The sequence below is a fragment of the Pelodiscus sinensis genome, chromosome 3, assembly GCF_052426305.1.
Source record: "Pelodiscus sinensis isolate ZL-2025 chromosome 3, ASM5242630v1, whole genome shotgun sequence".
NCBI classification, from domain to species: Eukaryota; Metazoa; Chordata; order Testudines; family Trionychidae; genus Pelodiscus; species Pelodiscus sinensis.
The window spans coordinates 144,314,614-144,338,582 of record NC_143054.1 but is presented as its reverse complement, the minus strand read 5'-3'; the positions used below and the strand labels follow the sequence as shown (position 1 = coordinate 144,338,582).

The window sequence follows — 23,969 nt, the reverse complement described above, 5'->3', positions numbered from 1 at the left end:
TATAAGGTTTTTTATTTTAAATCTATAATACAGAAATTTGAAATCTTAAAGCTGACATCCACACAGCTGGTTTCCAGTTAAACATTCATAACAAAGAAAGATAAATCTTTTTTGTAATATTCTTGCAAGTTTCAGTAGTACTAAAATGCCATAAGAATAATGATTTTTTCTTGTTGACACAAAGCTTAAAAAGAAAATAATTTTAATGGAACTGACTGTAGAAAATGTTTTCTAATTTATTGCCTTGTTCATTGCATGTTAAAGAAGAAGCAGTGAATCATATAATTAAATATGACTGTAATGCTTCTCTGCTGTGGATTTCAAATTGTTACCCACTGGCATTTTAGTTGGTCTTTTTGAGGTAGGAACTTTTCAAAAGACCTACCATTCTATACAAAGAAAAATGTGAAGGAGAATCATTTTTGCACAGTTTGATGCTAATATTGGCTTGACTTTGACCCTACATTATTTATCTAGAATCACTCAGAGCTCCATCCTGTCCATTGATGAATTTTTCTGTGTAATATAGAAAGTGCATAGGTTAAAACAGGAACTGCTTTGTTCTGTGTTCTAAACAATAGAGTAAGACACCAGGTCTTTTCCGGTCTTTCTAAACATAAAGAACAGATAGAGCTACAAAATCCAACTAATAAATTGAAGTAATTAGAGCTTTATTTAATATAATAAATAACAATAATTAATAAGAACTTTATTTCCTTTTCTATGCATTTTGAAGTTGTTTTTACTCCTGAAAGAGAAAGAAATGGAAAGATATGCTTTCGGCTGTAAAAATACTGAGTGGTAGTAATTGGTTGAACTTGCAAGGAACTCAGTATTTAGAAATTTCTCTGGGTGTAACACCATAATTTCAGAATGCTATATCCCATGAATTTAAGAATTTCAAGGATGATTCTAGACATCAATGGCCTGATTTTCATTAAAATTTGAAAAGCTAAGAGAGGGGAAGAAAAGAGGACACATGAAGGCCATAGCATCTGGTTAGCAAAGCTGTCTGTTTTAGCTATCTCTGTTGTTGTCTGTCTAAGAACTGGTTGAGGATAGTCGTTAACACATTTTGGCATAACTGAAATGAGAGGTATTATCTCTGCTGAAAATTTTAAAATGGTGCCCTGAGAGAAAGAAATGGGGGGGGAAATGGGGAAATTTCAGATGTGCACACAGTGATCCTGGCGTGGGTGGGGTGGCGGCAAGAATGGGAAATCCTGGCAGGTGTGTACACACCCCTGGTTTGGAGAGATGGTGGGAACTGAGGTACATACAGCCATTGTCATACATGAGTGAAAGAATGAAGGAGCTGTCGTGGACAGATGTAGGACATTCAGAACTCATGATGGAGAGGAGAACAAATTATCCTGGGATGGGGGAAAGTAAGAGCTTGGTGGCAAATATATTTGTGGGTCCACATGGACAGTAGGCCAGCTGGGGGCAATAGGACAGGGCACAGGGGAAGGAGCTGTCCCCAGGGCATGACGGCAGCCAGGAACAGTTGGGCATGGAGGCATTGCGAGGGGAATAAGTATGGGGATGGTAACTGAGGGCAAGTCTCTTGTGTCTGCCATGCTGTGCTGAGGACCTGTGGGGGAGGACAGGCTGGTGGTGGGTTTCTGTGGGGTTGAGCTGGGGGTTCTGAGAGGGTTGGACTAGGGAATCCCAGATAAATGTGTGTGGGCAAGTCCATAGTGGATCACAAATTGAATAGCAACAATGCAGTGCACCTGTGAAAACTGCAAATATCTGAGTTTATGAACAGGAGAGTCATATGCAAGTCATAGGAGGTACTTGTCCCACTCTTCTGAACACTGGTGATACCTCAGCTTAAGGTCTTTATTCAGTTCTAGTCACCTTGCTTAGAAAAGACATGGACAAACTGGAGAAAGTCCATAGGAGAATAACAAAAATGACAAAAGGTTTTGAAAACCTGACCACTGAGGTCAAAAATTTAAAAAAACTAGCATGTTTATTCTTGAGAAAAGAAGACTGAATGTGGACCTGCTACCGCTTTTCAAATAAGTTAAAGGCTGTTATAAAGAGGATAGCAATTGATGGTTCTCCTTTGTTCACTGACAGTAGAAGTAATTGTCTTAATCTGCAGCAAAGGAGATTTAGGATAGATATTAGGGGAAACTTTCTAAGTATGAGGATAGTTAAGTTCTGAAATGGACTTATGTGAAGATTGTGGAATCCCACCATTGTTTTTAAAAACAAGTTGGACAGACCCCCTTTCAGATGGTCTAGGTTTACTGGGTTCTTCCACAGTGCAATTGGGTGAACTTGATGACTTCTGGATGTTTCTTCTGGCCGTATATTTCTATGATTCTGTGACAATCGGCTATATTTTTTAAAATATGGCATTTCTCCACAGATTTTCCAATTAACCTCCCATCTTTTTAGTGGCATATAGTATTTCATGAAACATCCTGATGGATATGAACCATCTTTGGAGTGAGATTATTTTAAATATATATCCCGCTTAAAATAAACCAGTTTAGTTTATCAATGAGAAATTCTTTTCTTCTTCGAGTGGTTGCTCATGTCCATTCGAAGTAGGTGTGCGCGCCGCATGCACCACGTCTTCCGGAGCGTTTTCCCTAGCGGTACCTGTAGCGCCGGCAGGGCGCCCCCTGGAGTGGCGCCGCCATGGCAGGGCATAAGTACCCCTGCCGGCGCTGCCCCACCTCAGTTCCTTCTTACCGCCGTGTCAGTCGTTGGAGCGTGTCTCTCTCTCTATAGCTGTTAGGCTTAGATAGTTTAATGGTTCCCGTTTCTCACTTTGTAAATAGTTGTGTAGTTAGATAGTTAGGTTTTTTGTTTTGTTCCTTGCCCCCCTTGGCACACACGGCACCGAGCCTGAGCACCTTGGTGCTGCAACTGGCGTACATGGCACCGAGCCTGGGTACCTCGGTGCCGCAAATGCCGCCTCAAACGGCACCAGGCATGGGCACCCCGGTGCAGCAACTCTTGGTGCCATCGGAGTTCGCCGCACAGAGTCTGGGTCCCCCAGCACCGCAGACGACCCGTCCGTGCCGTGCGCATGCAGGCAAGCCGGAGTCGATGGCCAGGTTTGCGCCGCACTCCTCGTCGGCTCCACCATGGCCGGAATCCGATTACTCTTCAGACTCGGACGCGGTGTCGGTGCGCTCAGGGTCTTCGGGAGCTTCTTCGACGCACAGATCTAGATCCAGGCACCGAAGGGACCACAACCAGCAGGTGTGGCCCCCGCATCCGCAGTGGCCCTTTTGGACTCCCTTGGCCTATCATCAGTGGCAGGGCCACCCACCACCATCTATGGTGTCGGAGGCTTCAGGGCACAGTTCTCGTCCCTCTGCGTCCCTGTCTAGGGCGCCCACCTCCCCTCTCCCGGTGCCACAAGACACAGCGGCACCGCAGCCATCGGTGCAGGGAACAGCCCCTATGGAAGCTCGGGCCGCCCAATCGGCACCGCAGTTGACCGTGACGGCCCCCCTGTTGGTCCAGGAGTCATCATCGTCGTCTTCTCCCAATGAGGCACTGGCAGACACGGCGCCCGAGCTGCCATCAATGGATGCCAGAGCGCATCAAGACCTCCTGCGGCGCATGTCTTCCAACCTGGCTGTTCCGGTTGAGCCCATAATTGAGGATACCGACCCGATGGTAGACATCCTCACTGAGGACACCCCTGCACGATTCACACTACCACTTAACAAGACGGTTTCAAAAATTACTAATGCGCTGCGGCAAACGCCAGTGACTCTGACTCCTACCCAAAAAGGGGTAGAAAGGCGTTATTTCGTCCCGCAGTCGGGTCACGATTTTCTGTACTCCCAACCCATCCCGGGATCATTGGTCGTGCAAGCCGCGGCCCAAAAGGAGAAGCTTCCCCAACCCGGTCCTTCACCGAAGGCAAGGGAACCTAAGAAGCTGGACTTGCTGGGCCGCAAAGTATACGCTACAGGAGCTCTGCAGCTCCGTATCGCTAATCAGCAGGCGATGCTGAGCAGGTACGCCTTCAACACCTGGCGGGCAGTCGAGAAATTTAAGGACCGACTTCTGGTGGAGGACCGCCAGGAGTTTGTAGTTATGGCCTCCGAGGGTAAAATCATCACAAGAACTGCCCTCCAAGCGGCTTTGGACACCGTGAACTCGGCAGCCCGCACCATGGTGACAGGTGTCGTTATGCGCCGTGGGGCGTGGCTCCATGTTTCGGGGATCCCCGCGGATGTCCAGCACACTATCCAGGACTTGCCTTTTGAAGGGAAGACATTGTTCTCGGAGCACACAGATTCCAGGCTCCATACCCTAAAGGACACTAGGTCGACCCTGAAGTCCTTGGGCATACGTACGCCAGCTACTCAGCGGCGTCAACTGCCGTTTAGGCAGCAGGGTAGAGCGCAGCACCAGATCCCCCGTGGGGACTTCTGGAGGCGCCGCTACCGGGCCTCCGGTGGAGGTTCCGGGGTGGCCGCGCCCCCTCAAGGGTGTAGGGGTCGACGTTGTCGCCCCAGGTCAGATCCCCAACGGGCAGGCCCTCACGGCCCTTCCAATCCGGGCAAGCCTCTATTTTGACTTAGAGCTAGAGAGTCCCATACCAGTCTGCCACCCGGGCCCTCCGTTCGGGGCCCGGCTTTCCCGTTTTGCCCAGGCATGGGCCCGAATAACATCAGATGCCTGGGTCCTCAACATTGTACATTCGGGCTATTCTATCCCATTCCTGGGCCCACCGCCTTCAAAACCCCCTACCTTGTTCCTAATAAGGGACACCCCTCACAAACACATCCTGCTTCAGGAAATGGGGGCACTCCTCGAAAAAGGGGCAATAGAAAGGGTTTCCCCGCACTTGCGGGGCAAGGGGTTTTACTCCCGTTATTTTGTTGTCCCAAAACTAAAGGGGGGTATCCGCCCTATCTTGGACCTCCGGTTCTTAAACAAGGCGGTGGTGAAACAAAAGTTCAGAATGGTAACTTTAGCCTCGGTCATCCCAGTACTACATCTGAGCAACTGGTACATGACTCTTGATCTAAAGGACGCCTACTTCCATGTGGCTATCAGGCCCAGTCACAGGAGGTTCCTTCGGTTTATGGTGGGCTGTCACCATTTTCAGTTTACGGTACTCCCCTTTGGGTTGTGTACTGTGCCAAGGGTGTTCACGAAATGTATGGCTGTGGTTGCCGCCTTTCTGCGCAATCGAGGAGTACATGTGTTCCCGTACCTCGACGATTGGTTAATCCGAGGTCGCTCGTACGAGCAAGTAGAAGCTCACGTGTCACTCATAAGAGCTCTCTTCTTACGGCTGGGGCTCTTGGTGAATGTCGAAGTCATCCCTGACCCCCTCCCAGAGCATAGAGTTCGTGGGAGCCCTACTCGATGCGAAGGTGGCCAGAGCGTTCCTGCCCCACAGCAGGTTCCTTGCAATAGGGGAGCTGATTTCACAGCTAACCCAGTCCCCCATCACGACTCCCCGGGTCTGCTCCAGGCTCCTGGGACATATGGCAGCATGCACTTACACGGTGCGACATGCCAGGATGAGGATGAGACCTCTGCAGGCTTGGCTGGTGAAGGCCTTCTGCCAGTCCAAGGGCCTATGGGACTCCATAGTCACAGTGTCCCCGGACATTCTGGACTCCCTACTCTGGTGGACCCAGGAATCCGTGGTGCACAGCGGAGTTCCCTTCAATGCCCCTCCCCCCTTGCTGACCCTGGTCACCGATGCATCCGACCTAGGGTGCACACCTCGGGGGCCACAGAACTCAGGGCCTCTGGTCCCCGTCCGAACGGTCCCTGCACATCAACGTCCAGGAACTGCGAGCGGTGAGGAAAGCCTGCGAAGTGTTCCTGCCGAGGCTCTCCCACCGCTCCATCCTGGTACGTATGGACAACACTGCAGCGGTTTTCTACCTCAACAAGCAGGGTGGGGCACGTTCCCCACCTCTGTGCAAGGAGGCCCTGCTGTTATGGCACCTATGTGTCACGCACAACATCTCGCCCCAGGCGGAATACCTCCCCGGGTGCAAGAACCTGCTTGCAGACACACTGAGCAAATCCTTTGGAGCCCACGAGTGGTCATTCAAGGATTCTGTACTCAGTCAGGTTTTCCACAGGTGGGGCTATCCCCACCTGGACCTGTTTGCCTCGGCACGCAATACAAAATGCAGGAACTACTGTTCCCTGCTGAGGCTGGGGAATTTTTCCAAGGGAGACACCCTAACGACCACGTGGCCAAAGGGCGTCCTCTATGTTTTTCCCCCATTTCCACTAATCTCCAGGGTGTTGACCAGAGCGAGAACTTTCAGGTCCTCGATCATCCTCATAGCCCCCAGGTGGCCCAGAGAGTTCTGGTTCCCCATCCTGGTGGACATGCTGGCCCGGGACCCCATAGCACTCCCTTCAGTTCGGGACCTGCTAACCCAACCTTGGGACGGAGGAATAATGGTTCACCCGGATCTCCGGTCTCTCCACCTGACGGCCTGGTTGAACCAACCGGAAAGGGAATGTTTCCGACAGGTACAGATGGTGCTACTTAGCAGCAGGAAACCCTCTACTAGACGGTCGTACGCTGCCAAGTGGCGGCTCTTCTCGTCTTGGGCGTCCCGGAGAGGAGTACAGCCGTCCTCGGCTCCTATTCCAGCTATTCTCGACTATCTCTTTCAACTTCGTTCTTCTGGCTTGTCTTTTTCGTCTATTAAAGTCCATGTGGCATCTCTCTCCGCCTTCCATGTGGGTACAGCAGGAGCCTCTCTTTTTTCTAACCAGGTGGTTAAAAGGTTTCTTACGGGTTTGGAGAAATTGTATCCCTCGGTAAGGGCTCCATACCCTGAATGGAACCTCAACCTGGTTCTTCACAGGCTTATGTCCCGTCCCTTCGAACCCTTGGCTACCTGTTTGCTGAAGCACCTTTCATTGAAGGTTGCTTTCATAGTAGCCATTACGTCTGCTAGAAGGGTATCAGAGTTAAGGGCGCTGACCATAGAGCCGCCCTACCTTGTTTTTTCTCATGATAATGTGAGGCTACGACCTCATCCAACCTTCCTCCCGAAGGTGGTTTCCCCTTTTCACCTATCCCAGGAGATTTATTTACCGGTGTTCTTCCCTAAACCTCACGCATCCCCTAAGGAGCGTGTTCTACACTCCCTGGATGCTAAGCGAGCGCTGGCTTTTTATATCGACCGAACCAAGCCCTTCCGTAAATCCCAACAGTTGTTTGTCACATTTGGGGGAAAGGGAAAAGGTTCGCCTGTTTCTACCCAAAGGTTATCAAGATGGGTGGTGCAATGTATAGCAGAGTGTTACCAACTGGCGGGTAAAACCCCACCCAGGGTAAAGGCACACTCTACCAGGGCGCAGGCGTCCTCGGTAGCCTTCGGTGCCCAGGTACCTATCACAGAAATCTGCAGGGCAGCCACCTGGTCTTCCCTCCACACGTTTACAATGCATTATGCGCTACCTCAACAGGCCAGGGAAGATGCAAGGGTGGGCTCTGCAGTCCTCGAATCTGTGATGTAAACATGTAAATATATAGATCTCGTTGTCTTTGTTCTGGGTTGGTGACTTGTCACTGTTTATTTGTTCAAATAAATCTGTTTATTGTTCACCTTCCTTTATGACTCTGGTGCTATGACTGTTCCGACCCCTCCTCCTTGGGGTTAGCTTGGTAGTCACCTACTTCGAATGGACATGAGCAACCACTCAAAGAAGAAAAGAACGGTTACTTACCTGTAACTGTTGTTCTTCGAGATGTGTTGCTCATATCCATTCGACTCCCACCCTACCTCCCCTTCGTCGGAATATCCGGCAAGAAGGAACTGAGGTGGGGCAGCACCGGCAGGGGTACTTATGCCCCGCCATGGCGGTGCCACTCCAGGGGGCGCCCTGACGGCGCTACAGGTACCGCTAGGGAAAACACTCCAGAAGAGGTGGTGCACGCGGCGCGCACACCTACTTCGAATGGACATGAGCAACACATCTCGAAGAACAATAGTTACAGGTAAGTAACCGTTCTTTTTTTTTATCTTATTTTAACAAGTAAGTATTTTATCTGTTGTTTAGTGTTCAAGCTCCACAACAGTTTCACAATTATACTGTAAATCAGCGTGGCATCAGTGTGGATGCATCCTCTTTTTGTCCTGTGCATCCCTGTGTTGCTTTTAGTGTCTCATGAAAGGGTGTGATTCTATGATCACCTTCTGAACAGTACACAGTCTCTTTACACTCCCAGTGAAGCCAGTTCTGTTTGAGGGTGGTTCAGCACCTTCCTTTGTCAGCAGTACCTCAGAGAATTGAAGGATATTGTAAACGCAAAATGACATACACATACCAGTCACAAAGTTGAAGGTGATCATTTTTGAGGGATGGAAATTTCTTGTGAAATGCACATAAAAATCCTTAAAGATATGTATTATAATGAAGCAGCAAATAAATTTCATTTTGGGGTTGGGACTAAGGATGTTAAATTGCAGTTACTGAGGTAATCAATACAATTTGTATCAACTGTACAATTAGTTGATAGGACTGCTCTGTAGAGCCACAGCAGGGGTAGCTTCAGGAGCCACCTGTGCTGTAGCTCTGCCTTTTAAATGTAATAAGAGATGCCGGGCTCTTACCACATTTAAAACGCAGAGCTGGAGAGCAGTCCTGGCTCGCACTGAGTCCAGCAGCCCCTGTTCATGGCAGACAGCCCTATCTGCCGCGAACAGAGGCTGCAGCCAGAGGCTTGCAGGGACTCCTGTGGGCAGGGTCTGCTTCACAGCAGCCGCCCCCATCCCTCCCTGCTGACTCTGATAGAGCAGTGTTTCTCATCCAGTGGTACAAGTACCCTTAGAGGTGCTTGACAGAAGTCTGGGGAGTACATCAACACAATTGAAATTTGGAGAAAACTGAATTTTTGTTTTGAGTTTTACAGTGCTTCATTATTTTTGTACTTTTTACACCCCAAAATTTCATCGCCCACCCAGCTACAATTAAGTTGTTTAAACAAATGTGTTACAATGGTAGAAAAAAAAATTGTGTGTCTGAAAACTGTAGGTACTGGGGGTACTTATATATATATATATATATTTTATATATATATATATTTTAAAAAAAGGGTGCTTATAATTTTTTTGAAAAAAAGGCACGGGGGGGGGGGGGGGAGAGGCAGCGGCATCCTGGAGATGGTGCTGGGGGAAACTGGCTTTTAAGCTGTCTTGCCCCAACACCAGTTTGTGTGCCCCTTCCCTTGCTGCCGCTCTGCTTTTGCTACATTTCAAAGGCTGAAGCGCTGCAGTAGGAACCAGTGGGGCACTTTCAAAGCACTGCAGTAGGAACCAGTGCAGAGGTGGAAAGTAACTAAGTAGAAATACTTCATTACACTACTCAAGTACATTTTTTCAGTATTTGTACTTTACTCAAGTAATTTATTTTTGTGATACTTTGACTTTTACTCAAGTAGCTTTTTTTTGAAAATATTGTACTTTTAACTCCACTACAATTTCAGGAAGCACTTAATTACTCACCTCTTTCGTCACCCCATTGACACTTGTGCAAGCCAGCATTCTGATTTGCTAAAACACAGCCACATGCATTTGGATGGCTAGGTACCACCTTTGAATCCCTGGATTTCATACTTGAGATCTGCTTAAAGCTGCAAGCCCTGACTTCAAAGGCAGCTAGCTCTTAACTGCAATAGAGTTTGTATTTGTACCAGTACTGTTAAACTTGTAAATGTTCTTGAAAAGGGGGTAAATAGTGAGATGGCAAAATTTGCAGATACTACAAAATTACTTAAAATAGTTAAGTCCAAAGCAGACTGCAAAAAGTTATAAAGTGATCTCACAATACTAGGTAATTGGGCAACACAATAGCAGATGAAATTCAGTGTTGATAAGTGCAAAATATTGCACATGGAAAAGTATAATCCCAACTATGCACACAAAAATGATGGGATCTAAAATAGCTGTTACCGTTCAAGAAAGAGATCTTGGAATTATTGTGGATAGTTCTCTGAAAATATCTGCTCAATGTGCAGTACAGTCTAAAAATTAAAAAGCTAACAGAATATTGGGAATCATTAGGAAAGGACATCATAAGACAGAAAATATCATATTACCTCGATATAAAGTCATGTTAGCCTACGTCTGTGGTGCAGATCCCCTTCTAAAGAAAATCTGTATTAGTTTTGGAAAAGGTATAGAAAGGGCAACTAAATGATATGGGGTAAGGAACAGCATCCATATTAGGAGGGATTAACAAGACTGGGACTTTTCAGCTTGGAAAAGAAATTACTAAAGGGTTGGGGGTTAATACACATACACACACACATCCATCCATCCATATATATATACACGCACACACATGCACGTGTGTGTGTGAGAGAGATAGAGAGACTGGTGCTCTAAAATAACTTGTGTGGTTAACCATAGACTTCCATAGGATGGCTACTTTTTACTTCTGGATACTCAAGTACAATTAAGATGGGATACTTTTGTACTTTTACTCAAGTAGTTTTCCAGAAGGATACTTTGACTTTTACTTAGTACATTTATTTCCAAGTAGCAGTACTTTTACTCAAGTAACTTTTTTAGGTACTTTTCCCACCTCTAAACCAGTGCGAGTGGAGATTGCCATTTCCTTGCTGTGCCTCTGCCTCCTCTGCCCCCCCATGTAGATGGTGCTGGGGGGAGCCAGCTTTTAAGCTGGTTCCCCCCAGCACTAGCTCCTTCTCCCTCTCTTCCCTCCTCCCCTCCCCCCACTCCCTGCCCCCCGCCTTTGATAGAGGCAGCAAGTGGGGTGGAAGCGACTAGTTAGGACATAACACTAAGAAAGATCAAAGATCATCTTCATTTATACAGAAGTGTCTGGGGAAAAGAGAAAAAAAGGAAATTCTTACCAAAGTATTATGTTTCTGGAAATTAGTAAATAGGAACTATTACTGACGGTGGTATGATGAACTTTCTATTAACACTTTAGTTTATCTTTCTGTCTAAGCATCAATAGTAAGGTGACAGTTTAATGAACGTTACTGAGACCCCTTTAAGATATGTACAGCCCAGATAAATTAGTTATCTTTTAGCATGTCAAAATGATAGATTGTACTCCAAATTAAAAAGGCAATACAGGTTGGACGTCCCTCATCTGGCACCCTTGGGACCTGACCAGTCCTCATTGAGTGGATTTGCCCTCCCATCATGGCTCGTGATGAGCTTCTGATGCCTGCTAGGTCTCCAGCCATGGCTCCCCGGGCTGGATCTCCCTAGCAGGCACTGCTGGACCCTGAGTGCTGGGGCCAGAGCTCCACAACCACTGCCAGATCCTGAGCTCCATGGCCAGGGCCAGAGCTCTGCAGCCACTGCTAGATCCCAAGCTCTGCAACTGCTGCTGGACCCAAGCGCCACACTGGGAACTGGGGCTCCCTGGCTACAGCTGGGGCCAGTGCTCCAGGGGTCAGCAGCAGCTACCTCCCAGCCACAGGGGGCAGAACTCTTCGCTGCCCCACCTATCCCTCTGGGTCCCCCCCACATAGGGCTCCTAGCTGAGTCACTGGCCCCCTACCTCATTCCTGCCCCACAGCCTGATCTCCCTATTCCTGGGCTTGTGGACCAGGAACATCCCTGGTTCTGATGGACCATGGATGTTGCTGGACCAAAGAGTCCCAGTTAAGGGAGATACAACCTGTACTATTAGTTAAACCTAATACTGGATATGCTATTAATGAATTGATTCAGTTTCTCTGTTTGATGTAGGAGAAGAGATAACCACTAGATGATATATTAATTGGCTGCTGTTTCTAAGTTATTTGCTAGGTGATTTTCTTCATTTTAGCACTGACTAAGTTATTTTTAGAATCTCATGTAGTGATTGAGCTTATTATATTATTTAGTTCTACAGTCTGGGATTGGTTGATGTCACTAATAGTTTCTCAAAATATCAATGCTGCATCTCTAGAGATTTTCCTTTTTAAATTTTTTTGTCATTAACATTTTTTGGGAAGTGTCTCTCTAAGGTATTAATTTGTTACTTATTATTTTTTATTTAAAAAAATATTACAGTTGGTGTATTATTCAGGGTCCCCTCTGTGGTTTTGATATGTGAAAAGCTGCTAACTTTGACTATGAAACACACAGAGAATGCTTAGTGGAAAAATGTGTTCAGGCATATCCTGTTCGATTTTTCTTAAGAAATTCATATGTGTGTTCAGAGAGAAAAAACTACTATATATTGTTGAATTATTATCTTGTTTCCCCATAAAACAAAACGACTGAAGGAAAGGTGGTGGTCGTGGGGAGACTGCGTACTGATGACAGGCTCATTGCAGGTTCTTTTCTAATAATTTACATAAGCACTTCATACATTTTTGTTTCTTTAAATTAAAGGAAAAAGAATTCTGAGGTGGCTGCAGCATTGACAGGCAGGATCCTTCTAAGTTTTTCAGAATTTCAGGAAGATTGAGTGTCTCTACTTTTGATTACTTTAGTCTCGACAGTCTCTCCCGTTTTAGCTCTGTCATCTGGCTTGTCAACTAGTAAACTCTCATAAAAAGAAAGAGTTCATCACTTCACAGACAAACAGCTAGCTGGGAATAAACAATCATAAAAAGAGAGTCTTTTTCAAGGCCATCTGAGAGGTAGGAACCAGCTGTTTCCTACCAGTAAAAGTATACTCTGATTTGATGCTGCCGTACCATAATTATGCTCCTCCATCATACTAGAGCTGAGTATTCATCACTAAAATATTTCCTGATATGGGAAATGATTGATGTATCTAGAAAAATGATCAGATCTCAATGGTGATAAACCAACAGATCCATCATGTTCAAGGATTTTCATCATTCAACTGAAAAATATCTTTATTTGATGGTATTTCCAGAGCACCCATCATTGCCTTAGCATCTAAGCCCCAATATAATATATGTGTTGCTGTGACCTGCTGTATTTTATATAGAGAGAGATATGTAGGAGTTCCATGTCTGACTCAAAGTCCTGTTTTCTCTTGGCCTGAGATCAGTCCCAAGTTCTCCTAAAGCTTCAGGATCTCTACCAAGCATTTATAAATCTCAACTACCCACCCAGAGAAACAAAAAAGCAAATTGAAAGAGCCAGACGAATACCTAGAAACCATCTACTTCAAGACAGACCCAAGAAAACCAACAATAGAACACCACTTGTCATCACCTACAACCCCCAACTTAAACCTGTCCAACACATTATCAAGAAACTACAGCCTATATTGGAACAGGATACCATACTCAAAGAGGCTCTGGGAGACAGACCCATAGTCTCCTATAGACAACCACCTAACCTCAAGATGATTCTTACCAACCACCACAGGACATACCACACTAATACCAACCCTGGTACCTTCCCTTGCAACAAACCCCGTTGCCAGCTTTGTCCACATATTCATTCTGCTGATACCATTATTGGACCTAACCAAGTGAGTTATAAGATCAAGAACACATATTCCTGCGCATCCAGAAATATAATCTACGCTATCATGTGCCGAAAGTGTCCGTCTGCTATGTACATTGGACAAACATCTCAGACACTTCGCCAAAGGATTAATGCCCACAAAACAGATATTAGACAAGATCACAAAGAGAAAACAGTTTCTTGCCACTTTAACCAGAAAGGACACTCTCTAAATGACTTAGCCACCTGCATTCTGCTACAAAGACCTTTTACATCTGCACTTGAAAGGGAATCCTCTGAACTGTCATTCATGTTAAAATTCGACACTTACCAACAAGGACTTAACAAGTCTTTGAACTTTCTCACCCATTATCAAGACAGTTTCCCCAATTATCACCTGTAATACCATTAACTCACAAACATCCCACTCTCCCTACCTTTAATATCAGCAATTCACAGACACTTACCTTCCTTCCTCCCCCTTCCCACCCCCCCGCATCCTCCTTCTGTTCTGCAATGTGATTTGTCCTTTTCATATTTGTTCATTTTTTTTAAATTGTATCCTTTGGTATATATGGTTGTGACTACTTTCTTCCACTATTTGATCTGAGGAAGTGGGTCTGGCCCACGAAAGCTCATCATCTAATAAACCATCTTGTTAGTCTTTAAAGTGCTACATTGTCCTGCATTTTGCTTCAAGTTCTCCTAAGTGATGATAGCATTTTTTTTCTTTTTAACATTTTCCTTCTGACCGAGACAGTGGCTCCAGAGATGCTTAATGGATCAACGGGGAGAGGGTTCTAAATATTTAGTGGCAACTTTCTGTGAAACTCTATACCTTGGGGGAGTGCCCTGTCACCTCCATATTCCTCATTTTTATATCATCATGATCTTGCATATAAAACATGCCTGGTAAGATATCAGGGGAAAGGTTATGATCTGCTGAAATTCATTTCTCTATCTGTATATGTATGATTATCAGTGCATATGAAAATATGTGAATGTGTATTATAGTTGTCTCTAAAACATGCTGTAAACAGATATTCACTTCCCTGACACATCAACAAGGAAAGTAGCCAACGTCCAGGTGGGTATCAATGGCCATTAACCACCAAGGGAGCTACAGTGCTATGACTCACCTGCATGAGGTGACAGCAGAGGAATTGTTCAACTTTTCATGGAAACTTAACAGTGCTCTCAGACATGCCTGGACTTGTACTTTCCAATCATATGAACTGAGGTTATGAAAACCAAACAAAGAGACCCATGCTTTTCTCTTGCCCTGCCATGCATTAAACAACAAGAACACACTGAAGAATCCAAAAGAGGGGTCAGGCTCAGATTTCAAGGGTGAAATCTGGGTATTATTGGCTGCAATATCTAGTGTGGTGGGAAAAAAACCCTGCTTGGTCTAGTTTAATAGGTTTGAGAGTTAAGACTGACTTTTTGCTCTTACTACTTAAAATCTATCCATTTTAGTCAATAAGCTTCTTTTATTCTTTATCTTTCCCAGTGAGTCTGGGTGAAGTGTGTGACAGATCAGCTCAGATTTTACAAAAGCTGGTGTATGTCCACTTTCCATTGTTGAAGTGGTAAACCGATTAATAAATTAGGTGATATATACTTGGGGTGCAGTGCTGGGAGGGGGGGATTGAGGAATTCATGAGTGGCTCAGGGAACATTTATGCCATCTGGCAGTTGTGCTGAGTGATAACATTGACTAGTGGGTTTGCTGCTGATCACTAGCAGGCATTGTGAGAGAGACCCCAGGCGGGAGAGAGTTCAGGGGGCACAGAAATCCATGATTCCAGGTTGCACCACAGGGCAACCATCACACTTTCCATTCCGGAAAATGAGTTATCACTTTCATGAACAGGTTATATGACCTAGTCCCTAGCTCCGAGAAGGGCAAAATGCAGCCCACAGGCTGAATCTGGTCCACCAAGCCACCAGATCCAGCCCGTGGACTGCCCTGCCAGTACCTTTAGGCAAAGAACACCCCACACTGCTTAAAGCAGCTGGCTGCTCCCTTTGGCTCTCTGCTCCAGGAGAAAGGGGAGGCTTTGTGCACTGCCCTCACCCCCAGCCCAATCTCTCAGCTCCTATTGGCTGGAATCAGCCAATAGGAGCTGAGAGATTGGGCTGGGGGCAGAGGCAGCCTATGAAGTCTCCTCCTTCCTCTGGCTCCCGAAGCAGCAGCCGTTTTGAGCAGCATGGGGCTGTGACAGGCAGGGAGCTTGCTTCGGGGTCCTGCAGGGCTGCTGGCTGGAAGCTGCTTAGATAAGAGCCTCCCAGCCAGAGCCTGCCTCTGACAGCACACCCCCTCCTGCACCCCAACTTCCTCCTAGACCCTGCATCCCCTCCCCTAGGCTGGAATCCTTTCCTGCATACATACCCCCTCCTGGACCTTGGATCCCAATCCTCTGTCCCAGATCACAATCTTCTCCTTCACCCAAACTTCCTCTGAGACTCCACACCCTGTCCTGCACTGCAGTCACCTGCACTGAGCTCCCTTCTGAGCTCCCTTCTCCATCCCAGACTCCACTCTCCCTCCACAGAAAAGTGGGGCCTTCGACCACTTACCAAAATCTTGGAGTGGAAAGCCCTCATAAATTATTGCTCACTCCTGCCCTAGCTGCTCAAAATACCTCCGTATCAGGTCACTTCTAGAAAATCTACTACAGGTTGAACCCCTAGTTCAGCAAAATCTGTGGTCTGGCATGATTTTAGTTAGACTGATGAATCATGGTTGTGGGCAAGTTTCCCACAGTCCCATATATTTGTTTACAGCCTCTAGTTCTGGCTCTCAGTGTTCTGTACTGTCATCTCTCTCTATATAAAAAAACCTTTTCCTATCAAGAGGGTTTTTGCCTGCTCTGAGAGAAATCTTCAGTCCATCTTGAATGTGTTTGCTGATGCCTATGAATGTCTTGGTCTGTCCCTCAACATCAACAAGACCAAATTGCTCCATCAATCCAAATGAGGTACCATATGATCCATCTATTAAAATCAATAGAGAGGCACTGGAGAATGTCGGTCATTTTCTCTGTCTTGGAAGTTATCTTTCATCCAAGGCAGATATTGATGTAGAAATCCAACATCATCTGAGCTATGTCAGTGCAGTCTTTGCTTGTTTACAGCACAAGGTTTTTGAATATCATGACATTCGAACATACGCTAAAATTCTTGTCTGTCAAACTGTCATTCTCCCAACACTATTGTATGGGTCTGAAACCTGGACAGCCTACGGACATCACTTAAAAGTCTTTGAGAGTTATCAACAATGCTCCCTCTTCAAGATCTTGAAGATCAGATGGGAACATAGGTGCACTAACATCAGTATTCTAGAAAAGGCAAAGACCACCAGTAGCGAGACAGTGGTAATCTGTCAGCAACTTCGCTGGAGTGGTCACATTATTCAGGTGCCAGACCATGGCCTTCCAAAACAGGTCCTGTTTTCTCAGCTGAAAGAAGGATACCATAATGCGGTGGTCCCTAATGTTTTGGGGCTGCCGGGCGCCTGGGGGGGGGGCGCTCACAGGCCACGTGACTGGGGGTGGGGCCAAGCATGCGCCACACGCCTGAGGTTGGCACTGGCATGTGCCGTGATCCCGGGCAGGGGCTGCCCAGGTTCCGCGCGGCGCCCCCGGGGCTGGGGCCGGGGCCAGGGCCAGGGCTGGCGCGGCGCCCCCGGGGGCGGGGCCAAGGCCGGCGTCAGGGCCGGCAAAGGCACGCGCGGGGTCCGGGGCTGGGGCATGCGCGGCACACCCGGGGGCGGGGGTCAGGGTCGGCACTGGCACACGCGGCACCCCCGGGGTCGGGGCCGGCCATGCGCCTGGGGCTGGCACCTGCCGCACGCCCAGGGGCGGGGCCAGCCCAGATTGCTCCGTGGGCGCATGTAAAGGGCCCGGCAGGCGCCTTGGCGCCCGCGGGCACCGGATTGGGGACCACGACCATAATGCCATAATGTGGGAGGATAACGGAAGTGTTACAAGTACTTGCTAAAGAATAACGTAAAGAAGTACAACATTGATGCACTTAGAAGACACTCACCCAGGATTGCTCAAAATGGAGAAAAGTCCTACACAATGGCTCCCTGCATTTTGAATTTGCCCACCGACAAGCTAAGGAGAGAGGAGGCGCAGGAGAAAGGTGAGACTGGCTTCTAGTTAGTGTCAACAGCCTCCTGCTGTACCTGGAAACATCTGTTTTCACTGTAACAAAACTTGTGGTTCAAGGATTGGCCTTATCAGCAACCTAAGGGTCCACAACTCCCATGGAAGATGATCATATTCAGCAACGAGAGATCGCCCATCAATGGAGAAGTTGCCTAGAAAGCTACATTAAAAGTAAAACCCACATTTTAAAAATAAGAAGGGTATCTTGCAGGAGAAAACTATAATGAAACCCAGAGCAGTTGAAAAGGGTATGATAAATTCTGAAGAGAGTTTTCCATTTTCTGTCCCTTTCAAAATTCTAGTTATATACACTATTAGTAATCTATATAAAATAATAAGAGATGATAATAAGAGTTCCTGCTGGTATGGAACTATTACTAACATGCTACTTTACATAAATTTTTACTTCAAAGATTGAGGACTTCTCATTAAAAACTTGTTACACTGTTTCCAACTAAATAAATGAGACCTACGATTCAACTTTGAATGGTTCAAACTGGAATTTCTGAAAAGTAGAGTAAAACACTGGGGGTGTGTCTAGACTACATGGCTCCATCGACGGAGCCACGTAGATGAGTTTACTCGGCAAAGGGAAATGAAACAGCGATATAAATAATCACCACTTCATTTACATGAAAATGGCTGCCGCACTGTGCCAATCAGCTGTTTGTCTGCACAGTGCGGCAGTGTAGACGGGGATCTGTCGACCCCAGAACCCTTAGTCGGCAGATCCTGTAAGCCTCGTTTCCGCCGCGTAGTGCCGAAACACCCTGGTAGAGTGGGAGACAGATTTTTTTTTTCCATTTAGAAATCAAATATACCTATATCAAATTGGAATACTGTAATTATCTCTAGTTTTTAATCATATTATTCATTTCATTTTATTCTTTTACTAGGATCAGTTGGCAGGGGATGGAATAGATTAAAATCTTGTGTTAGTTTTTTGCAATATAATTAACACAAATAGTTTCTGACCAGTAATAGCTTTTGGCTTTATAACTATTGCAGGCTGCTGTCCCCTCTTTATCTTAATGGCCTTTTGCAGTAGTACCCAAAACCTCTTGGTTAGCCATCACACATTCAATTGCAGATTTTAATTCATAATGGATCTTGGACTGCTTTTTCTGAATTATATAATCTCACTGTGTGCTATTACACTTAATAAGAAGCAGCCAAGAACTAGCTGGTTGGTCCAAGCAAAGTTTTAGTCTATTTAAATGGATGATTGCCTGAAAAGATTGAGAACATTTGTAATAAAATATGTTGAGCTCTGTGCTTAGTCTAATTTGTTAGAGTGAACATATGCAAACTCTGATTCTTGTAAACAGATCAGGAATAAACAAGGGAGAAGAGAGACTTTTTGTTTGCTTCTGTTTGCTTACTCAGTTTTGTTATCTGTAACTGTGTAAACTTTGAAGTTGCTATTTGTATGTGGGCCTTGTGCTTAGAATTTACTTTCATAGTAAAGGGTCTAGAGAGCTTTAGAGGAACAGCTAACGTGAATAATGCTGAATAATACTGTAAATTTAAGTAAATTGAGTTCTGGGATAGATTATAGGAAATAAACATAGACTATGGTGACCTTAAAATTCAGGGCTGTTAAACTAGTTACATGAAGCCCACAGGAGCTTCATTATGCTTTGTATTGGGCACTATATGCTGTATTTCTTTTTTGGCTTTTATAGTTGACAGAATTTTACATTATACTCCCAGTAGAATTGGAATACCAGGCAGCTCTGCTCAATGTGAGATTTTTTTTCCACTGGGAAGGAGTGAGGTGGTATTTCTTCTTTTCCCAGAATTGTTTTGGAAGGTGTTTTTCCTTTATCCTGTTACTTTGGCCCCTCAGAAAAGATGTCCAACTGTCAGAGATGGTAGCAGAGTATAGTTGTATTGTAAGTAGTCTGCACTGAAAGTTATCCTTGAATATTTACATTCTCACTCCCCCAGCTTGTACTAATTTGTTCTTGTCTATTAGAACATTTGTTTTCTTCCTCTGGTGCCTTTTCACTGGAATAAAGATACCAGTGACTTTCAATCATCTCAGACACATTATCAAAATATAACTTAAGTTTTTTTACTCCAGGTTCGAACTCTTTGTCTGTGGCATCACTCTGCTGCAGTTTATTAACTTAAAATATTGATTGGCTTTTGCCTAAGACATTTGGTTTACAGTGTTTACTCTTGTTCCTTCCACTTACTATTATAAAAATCATTGATAATCACCTCTCTTGACTCAATTATTGTAAAACACTGTCTGTGGTAACTTAATTTTTGTAATTTTCTTTTTAAAACCAGAGTTTTTTGATTTATCGGGTTAGATTTGAAAATAATGCAGATGATGAACAGTTTTGTCTGTATAATTTAATTTGTACAGAATTATGGCTTAGTGTACTGCATCCTGATGGAACCTAAAAAGCACTCTTATTCTCATTTGAAATCCCCACCCAACATCAGTTTGTTTTAGCTACCATCCTTCTCTCTGTAGAGGACTGGACAGACTATCTTTCATATCTCTTAAAATTACTTCAGATATATTTTTGGAAATGCTGATGTAGAGATTTATATCTTCTCAAGGATTAAACATGATGTCTCTGTGGCAGTCTTAGTCTTCAGTGCAAGACAAAATAAACCCAAATATCTTGCATTATAGTGTAGGAAACAAGTAGTAAGCCATCAGATCAAACAGGTATTTTTGCTTCCCCTGGGTTGCCTTGCTGAGGGGCCCCACTAGATCTATCACCACCCTCTGGAAAGGCTCCTCTATGATGGGCAGGACCCCCAAAGCAGCTCTCTTCCTATCTCAGGCTTTCCCCACCCTCTGGCAGGAGTTACAAGATGGGCAGTACTGCTACATAGCCATGAAGATCCCCCGCCAGTAAAAATTCTGCAGCAGCCTCAACCAGGTGCACCGAATCCCCTGGTGCCCCAAGAATGGGACTTCATTGGTCAGGTGCAGCAGCCTGTGGTGATACTTTTGGGGAACCACCAGCTGCCACTGGACCTCCCATGCCTCCACTTTCTCTGGAGGGAGCCATTCCCTATACAGGAATCCCCTCTCCCACAGGAACCTCTCCCGGAAGCCTCCCCCCAGGGTTTGAACTGCAAGATGCCAGCCCGGTCCCTCAGCTTCTGCAAGGAGGGATCTGCCTGCACCTCGACCTGGAATTCAGCAGCTGGGAAAGGGACAGGGACCTCTGTTGAGCTCGATCCCCTGGGGCCCTTTGTCTGCTGGGATGGGGCCCTGCGCCCCCTGCAGAGTGCCCTTCCCAGGGTCAGAGTTGCGGGCCCCTCACTGGCTCTGGCTTCAGGTGATGACTAGGGCACGGTGGGGTCCTTCTGGCCAATCTTCTTAGGTTCTCCCCAATCTGCACCCTAGTAGGCAGGTGCTGGTGCACCCCCACTTCCTTGGGGCCCTCCTTAGCCCCCCATTTCAGATGCACTTGGGCTAAGGGTACCTTGAATGGGGTCCCATCTATGCCCCTCAGGGTCAGCGGGGTGCTGGGCACCATGCGGTTTGGGATCACTAGCTTGGGTCGGGTCAGCATCACCTCTGTCCCAGTAACCCATAACCTTCCTGCCATCCGCCTCAAGGGGCACGAGGCATTTGCTCCACAGGGGCCGCCTTGCATCAGGTCTCCTAAAGGTGCTTGCCTGAGGGGCCTCCCCCACTTGGGCTGAGGGCAGCCTGCTCCTCCTCCAGTCCACCCATTTAACCTTGGAAAGTCTCGGGTTATGGAGCCTGTACAGGGGTTTGGGACACTGAGCTAGCTTGTGGCCCTTTTGCTCACAGTGATGGTAGGTCAGGTCCAGCTGGTCCACCCAAGTACTGGCTGGCTCTCTAGGTGGAGGATTGCTATCCCCTCCTTTCTGGACCCGCCCCATAGGTGCTTTCCCCAGTTGCACAGCCAAGAACCGGTCTCTCCGGGATTCCCTTTCACACTTGGACCTGTGTTCTGTGAACTCATCAGCCAACTTCTCCATGCCGTGTGGGTCCTCTGGCTTCCTGTCCTTCAGCCACAGCCTCGGGTCGGGCGAGCACATTTCATAGAACCGTTCCAGGACCATCAGCTTAACCAGGTCCTCTGCAGTCTGGGCTCCCACCCCAAACATCCACTTGCAGAAGTATTGCATCCGGCGGGAGACCAGGTCTATGTAGGTCTCTTCAGGGCCCTTCTGCACATTCCAGAATTGTTTTCCTGTACGCCTCAGGGGTCAGCCCGAACTTGTGCAGCAGGGCTTCTTTGACCTGTTCATAGTCCCCCAGATGCAGCCTAGTGCAGCTCTCAGGCTCACTCGAAGGAATTAAGGAATCCATCCAGGTTCCTTACATCCTTACACCGGGACAGAACGAATCTCTCAAAGTGACCTGCAGTCCCTGGCCCCCTGGGCCTCTCCCCACTCACTGTAGCCGGGGCCCCGCTCTTTCTCAACTCCGCCATGGCCCACTCATGCTACTGCTGTTCCATATGATCCTTGCGCTTCTTCTCCCATTCCTGCCTATCTTTCTCCCATTCGTGCTGTTCCTTCTCTTGTGCCTCCAATTCCTTTAGCTGTAGCTCGATCTCCAGCTGTTGCAGATCCACTGCTGGCTAAGTGTGGTCTGGTGAGCACCACATCCATCTGGTGAACTCCAGCCTTCTCTCCTGCCTCAGAGCCTGAAATGCTCTCAGGGGGTTTCTGGCTGTTCCTAGCCGGGACAGGACCAAGCTCCCTGAAATTATCATTCTCTTCCAGCTGAGCAATTAGCTGGGCCTTGGCAGGCCTTTCTCCTTGCACAGTTCCATGGCATCTGCCTTAAGGAGTCAGTTGTAGGCCATCTCGCTTTTCCCAGGGTGCAGACTCACAGGCCAGTGCTGCAGTGCCCCACGATTCCCAGGAAGAACCCTTCAGTGGGCCAGCCGCCTTGAGTGTCACTCTCCCCAGGGTTAGACTGTAGACCCCTCTGCCATCTGGGGCCACGTCCCACGATCCTGGGGAATACTCCTTCTCTGAGACCACACTCAGGTTAAGCCGCCTGCCCCTCTGCTTCCTGAAACCGCTTCTCACTGCCTCCAGCAGTACCTGGCTCTTGCAAGCCCCCCTTCTTTTTACTGCACCCCAGCCACTTACTACCGGATGCTCCATCCACGGGGTGCAGTCGAACCGTCCTCTGCCAGCACTGTCACGGAGTGTCGGGGAGTCCCCGACCCTGCACCCCTATCCGCAGCCAGATGTGACTCTCAGCCAGCAGGTAGAACAGAAGGTTTATTGGTTTACAGGGGCACAGTGTAGCTTAGGATCGATGTTAACACAGGAGCCAGGGCAGGCAGCATTATTCCTCTAGGGGAAAAGGGGTCCCAGGCCCTTCTCCCCGCCTTTCCTGCCCTAAGCCCCTTCTCTTCTCCTAGCCCAGATGAGCCTGATTCTTCTCACAGGCTCTAACCCCCAGCCTGGAGTCAGCCCCTGCCTATCCTTTAAAAGCGACGAGGAGTCCTGTGGCACCTTATAGACTAACTGAAGTGTATTAGTTAGTCTATAAGGTGCCACAGGACTCCTTGTCGCTTTTGCAGATTCAGACTAACACAGCTACCCCTCTGATACTTGCCTATCCTTTGTCTCTCTTCCCTGCTAGGAGTTATCTCCTATATCTGGCTCTCAGGTGTCTGGGCCCAATACACATCTGGAGTGATTCATATTCAGCCTCTCCCCACCTCATGCAGAGAGTGCTGCAGTGTGTGTGGGGGGGGGGGGGGGGGAACTGAGGTGTACACACACACACACACACACATATATATATATATACAGAGCAAAGAGTGAATGTAACCTGACCTCCACTATGTCATATCAGGATAGTGGGATGTGCATAAAATGGAATGTGGGATGTGCATACAATGGAAAGGGAGAAGTCTGGTAGGAGGGATAGTTATACTTCAGAATAACAACAGGGAGCAGCAACAGGAACAGGATAACTGTAACCCCATTGGGCCTGCAGGTGGCAGTGGCGGAGAAAGGGACAGCTATCTGTTATATATTTCAGAGAATGTGACTGTATGTGTCTTTCTGTCTGTGTATCTGTCCCTCAGCCAGGGGAAATGCCCAACTTCAACCACAGTAGCCACTGCAGCAGCCATGGACAGGCACATCTCACCTGGCCCCAAGCTGCTTCAGTGAGAGAAGGCTGAGGTTGTCCTCTCTCCTCAGGGCATCCTGCACTCTGAACCCCTCATCCTCAGTCCCACCCCAGAACCATGATTTAAGTGAAGAAAAACAAAACTTATTTGAGTTAAGGACCCAAGTAACACTGGGTAAGTAGGGAGTACTACATTCTGAGTAATACATTACACTTACATTTTGACTTTGTTAAAGCATGCAGCATTTAGACTTTTCTGTCTTTAAAAAATATGTAGCAGGGGACAGGCTGAAAATATTCTTT

General features: G+C 46.9%; 1 protein-coding gene and 1 pseudogene across 10 annotated transcripts in view; one reads left to right on the top strand and one right to left on the bottom strand.

Moving 5' to 3' along the window:
* Positions 1-23,969, top strand: part of BTBD9 (BTB domain containing 9) — a 295,779-nt gene that overhangs the window by 100,729 nt on the left and 171,081 nt on the right. The gene's annotated exons all lie outside the window — the stretch shown is intronic.
* LOC149525155 (uncharacterized) lies at positions 20,975-21,996 on the bottom strand (annotated as a pseudogene).